The sequence below is a fragment of the Haplochromis burtoni genome, unplaced genomic scaffold (genome assembly GCF_018398535.1).
Source record: "Haplochromis burtoni strain Fernald_Lab_line unplaced genomic scaffold, NCSU_Asbu1 Contig_2683, whole genome shotgun sequence".
Lineage (NCBI taxonomy): Eukaryota > Metazoa > Chordata > Actinopteri > Cichliformes > Cichlidae > Haplochromis > Haplochromis burtoni.
In genome coordinates this window covers 1-4,581 of record NW_024585044.1, presented here as the reverse complement: position 1 = coordinate 4,581, position 4,581 = coordinate 1, and the positions used below count along the sequence as shown (strand labels likewise).

General features: G+C 39.7%; 1 long non-coding RNA gene across 2 annotated transcripts; it reads left to right on the top strand.

Moving 5' to 3' along the window:
- The first annotated feature begins 859 nt into the window (after positions 1–859).
- LOC102313168 lies at positions 860–4,501 on the top strand. Of its 2 annotated transcripts, XR_006053897.1 has the most exons (4): positions 860–2,548; positions 2,628–2,876; positions 2,952–3,106; positions 3,208–4,501. It is a non-coding gene; the product is annotated as an uncharacterized LOC102313168 (long non-coding RNA). The 2 variants fall into 2 exon arrangements; XR_006053896.1 differs by having other exon boundaries at positions 2,628–3,106.
- The last annotated feature ends 80 nt before the right edge of the window (positions 4,502–4,581 follow it).

Here is a 4,581-nt window from a genome sequence, read left to right as displayed (position 1 = left end):
ATTAAAGTATAATATTGTAAAGGAAACAAAACAACAATCAAAAAATAGTTAAAATACATATTACAACAACTGTATAAAAATTATAATCATCAACTCAAATATTTGGTTCTAATTGAACAGAATTTTCTATGAACTTGTAAGAACTGTGTAGAACATGAATCAGTCTATGTCAGATCCTGAATTTGAAATTACCACTGAAATCATGGGTAAGAGGCAAGTGGAACCAAGATCTAGGACATTTGCTCTTTCAAGTTTGCTAAGACTGCTAAATTTTGCCAATGGTAGTTTACTCTTTGCAACATAGTACGCTGTTCTAAACAGCTTTTTCAGGACTTCTTGTTGTGCTTGGTTTATTTTTAGTATGTTTTTTGCAATTGGTGTTTGTTCTGGGAAAGATACTGCAGACTGAGCAATAATTGCAATCGCTAGCGAGCCCTGCTCTGAGGTTTCAAAGCAGAGAATTTTTTTTAAAAGTAACCCCTCTCTCTCTCTTTTTGCAGTTCTGATCACACTTGAGAGCTGCACAACAAAAGAAGGTTAGTACATTTCTTCTATCACAGTTTAAGTGATTTTTTTTCATCTACATGTTTGTCCTTGGATTGAACTAGAGTTCATTCACTCTAGGATGTCTTGATGCATGCTCAATCAACTCTCTGTGAATGGTACTCATGGCCATTGATCAGTGGTTGTTGATCAACAGCCTTAATAGGTAGGTATAGGTAGGTGTTGATGAATGTTGATGAGAATTTGCATACTAATGATCAAGGAACTGACCTCCCAGCCCATTGTTCATTCAGTAGTGCTAATTTCAGTCATTGTGCAAATGCACTGTTTATGAGGTTGGGGAAAACTACAGTCAGCTGAGACTGAAGAAGTCACTTGGATTAGTGGTGAAACATTTCTCCCACTGAAAATGCTATGTCCAGATGAACAGAATCAGCCTTTTCGGATTCACTCTAGCATGCAACTCAAAAAAACCCAAACCTTACCTATCATTTTCTCTGCCCTGTATTACAAAGAAAGTTCACCATACCTAGGGTATCTTTCCTTTTTTCACTTACCCTGATATTAAGTCAGGCTAATTAATGGCATCAAGCTGGGTATTAATCAGTCACGATTTGTTGGTGTTGTTACCAACATGACATGGGTCTGTCTGCAGTATTTGTATACTTCTAAAATCCCAAAAAGTTCTGTTCATCTCGACATAAGGTTTTCAGTGGAAGAAACGTTTCATCACTCATCAAGTTACTTCTTCAGTCTCAGCTGACTGCAGGTTTCCCCAAATCTTATAATAATTTATAATTTGTCAAGGGTTCATCCTACATCAAGAAGATGACCCAAAAAATAATTCCAATCTATGCCAGAACTACCTCAGGGAAAAGGTACAAGATGGTAAGCTTGAAAACAAGGAGTGGCCAGTAAAGTCTCCAGACTTAAACCCCATTGAGATGGTTTGGGATGAACTGGACAGAAGAGAGAAGGCAAAGCAACCTGCAGGTGCCACATTCGTGGGAACCTCTGGAGCAGATATGGGAGGAACTTTTTGAAGAATATTTGATTTCTATTGTAGAAAGAATGCTGTGTTTAGTGTTCAGGATAGGTACGTTATTTCCTGGAATAACAGCAAGTCAGGAAAGAAAGGTAGATTGTGAGATTGGTCAGAGTCATCATCAGCTGTTATCACTGCCAAAGGTGGCTACTTTGATGAGTCTAAAGTTTGGTCTATAAATTTATTTCATGATTTCTTGTTTACCTCCAATTGTTTATTTGTTCTGTGCTTTCATTTCAGAGTATGAGAAACTGAGCTGTATGGGTCCTCAAAATATTAGGGATTATTAGGGATTAGGGTGCCACAACAACAGTCTGTAAGGTAGAAAACTTACAATAATATTAGAACTATGTCATTGAAATGGATCCTATCTCTCCCCCACAGCTTGCCTGAACGTAAATCCCATCAGCTCTCAGTTCTTTAAAGGCAACTTTGTGTGCCTCTGAGCAACTTTATGATATTGCTTTTAAATATCCTAGGAACAACATGTCACCTAGCACCAGCATGGTACTAATGATATTTGGACTGATCCCCCCACCTCTACGATGTAATTACACAAAACTAAGATTGTGGAACAGGTGAAATAATTTAAAACATGCACATGCAGGATATATGTTAAAGGGGTGGTCAAAATAATAAGGCTAGTTTTCAAATGTTGACTACTGATGGTATTATTCTAGAACCACTATTTTGTTTTGTTAAAAATCGATTCATATCATCCCCTCTCCTTCCCAGCTCGTCTGACTGTGAGTCCCAGCAGCTCTCAGTTCTTTAAAGACGACTTTGTGTCTCTGAGCTGTGAGGAGGACGACAGCTCTGCTGGATGGACTCTGAGGAGAAACACAAGCAAACGACAGAGGACTCAATGTGGAGATGGGTGGGGAAAACCAGCCGGTTCTTCCTGTAAAATGAGCTACATTAATCCACTGGAAAGTGGAGTTTACTGGTGTGAGTCCAGAGAGGGTCCCATCAGTAACATGGTTAACCTGACAGTCACTGGTAAGCTGAGTGGGTGGAGTTAGTGTTGATGAAGCTGTGTGTAAATGGATGAAATGCTGTAGTTTGTCTCTGTGTTGAGGTGGATCAGTGATCCTGCAGAGTCCTGTCCTCCCTGTGATGGAGGGAGATGACGTCACTCTGCTCTGTAAAACAAAGACCACTCCCTCCAACCTCCCAGCGGCTTTTTTCAAAGATGGCGTCTTCATTGGGAGGAATAACTCTAAAGGCCATATGACCATCCTGCATGTTTCCAGGTCTGATGAAGGCCTCTACAAGTGTGACATCAGCGGTCATGGAGAGTCTCCATCCAGCTGGATCACTGTCACAGGTGAGGAACTTCACTCTGATTACACCTCTTATTTGTTCAATATAGTCACCTGAACAGGTAGGATTGTCTCTGCAGGAAAGCCTACATCCACAGCCAGACCTACAACCACATCTCGCCTGATTTCTGGAGCTTCATATCCTGACTTAACATTAATGTGCCACCTGGTGGTGTGTAGTCCATATTTCATCTACACCCTTCTCTCATGGTGTTTTTATAGTGAGCCACTATAGGTAATATTCACTAATCCATCTTTGACTCAATCATGACAGCTGATGATGTCTTGAACCAATCTCATGATCTACCTCTCCTTCGTGACTTGCTTTTACTCCAGGAAATGACTTACCCATCCTCAAGGAGTTAACCCTACCCACAGAGGCCGAGTAAAGACAGGATGAGGAGGTCAATAATGTAACCAAAAGCTTCACTTGAACAAACACAAACTGGATGAACACAGTGTGGTTTCTCTCAACTGTTTCTATTTTGCTTTTGTTTAAATGTTTACTTTTTACAACTTCATGAACCTTTGTCTGTAGATTTTTTTACAGTTCATTATAGTATGGCTCTTTTTGCCATCTCATTTCTGAATGAAGCAGTAGACTCAATTTCAGAGTAAAAGACATTACATCTAAATAATTCTTTAAGGCTACAGTTAAAAAGCTATGTTAAGTCAAAATACACAGTTGTTCTGTGGCTTTGGTGCTTTTTTGTTTTTATTTTATTTTGTGTGCGTAGCCATTTCCCTCATCGATGTGTTTCAAAAATTGTGGTTTTGGCTGTCTGTTGATGTCAAATTTCTGGATCACCTCAGAATGCTTGGAACCCTGCCCGAGTAGGTACTAAAAAGTACCTGGTACCAGGTATTTAAATCTGATGGATCCTAGAAACTATATTGAGCCATGCCGAGGTGACCCAAATAGGTAATAATGGAAAAGGTCTAATAGTCTCTACTCAAAGCTCATGCAACCAGAATGCTCATACTCTTGAGTTTATTCTGTATTTCTAGCCATGATCTTGCCTCAGTGTTTCCTCCAATATAGGTTAGTCTCGTCTTCATGTGCACCTGTCTTGTCCCCCCTAGTCAGTCTATGTACTTCCTGCTTAACTTTGATAGTCTCCCGCCAGTGTACGTCACATTGTCCTTCATCCCTCTTTGTGTGTTTTCACCTGCTTAGTTATCTTGTTTAGTTTGATGTATATTTCCAGTTTAGCTTTGTATTTTCTAGCTACCAGCATGAGGGTGGCAAAGAAATCAAATGGGGTGGCAAAGCCTTTTTTAATAATAAGGCTTGTAATCTCTCTGTGTTCCTCTGTGTGTATTTAAGTTATGTCTTCTTATGTTGTAGTCGCTGGTCTGGCTGCGTATCTACCGTGTGTTTTCCCTGCTGTCACCATCCTGTACCTTTGTCTACACTCCTTCATGTTCTGGTTGTTGTTTTGCAGTTTTAGTATTGTCCCAGTTTAGTTTTGCATTTGTTCGGTTTTGCGATATTTCACCGTGTGCTTTATTTTCAATAAACCACCTCCACATCTCAGTGAGTGCACTTGGGTCCTCCTTTATTTCTCCACACGGCTCTTCTCACTTGCCGTGACACGTACTGTGTAGCCTTTATAATAACTAGATATGCAGTGTTGGGAAGGTTACTTTTAAAATGTATTCCATTACAGAATACAGAATACATGCCCCAAAATGTATTCTGTAACGTAT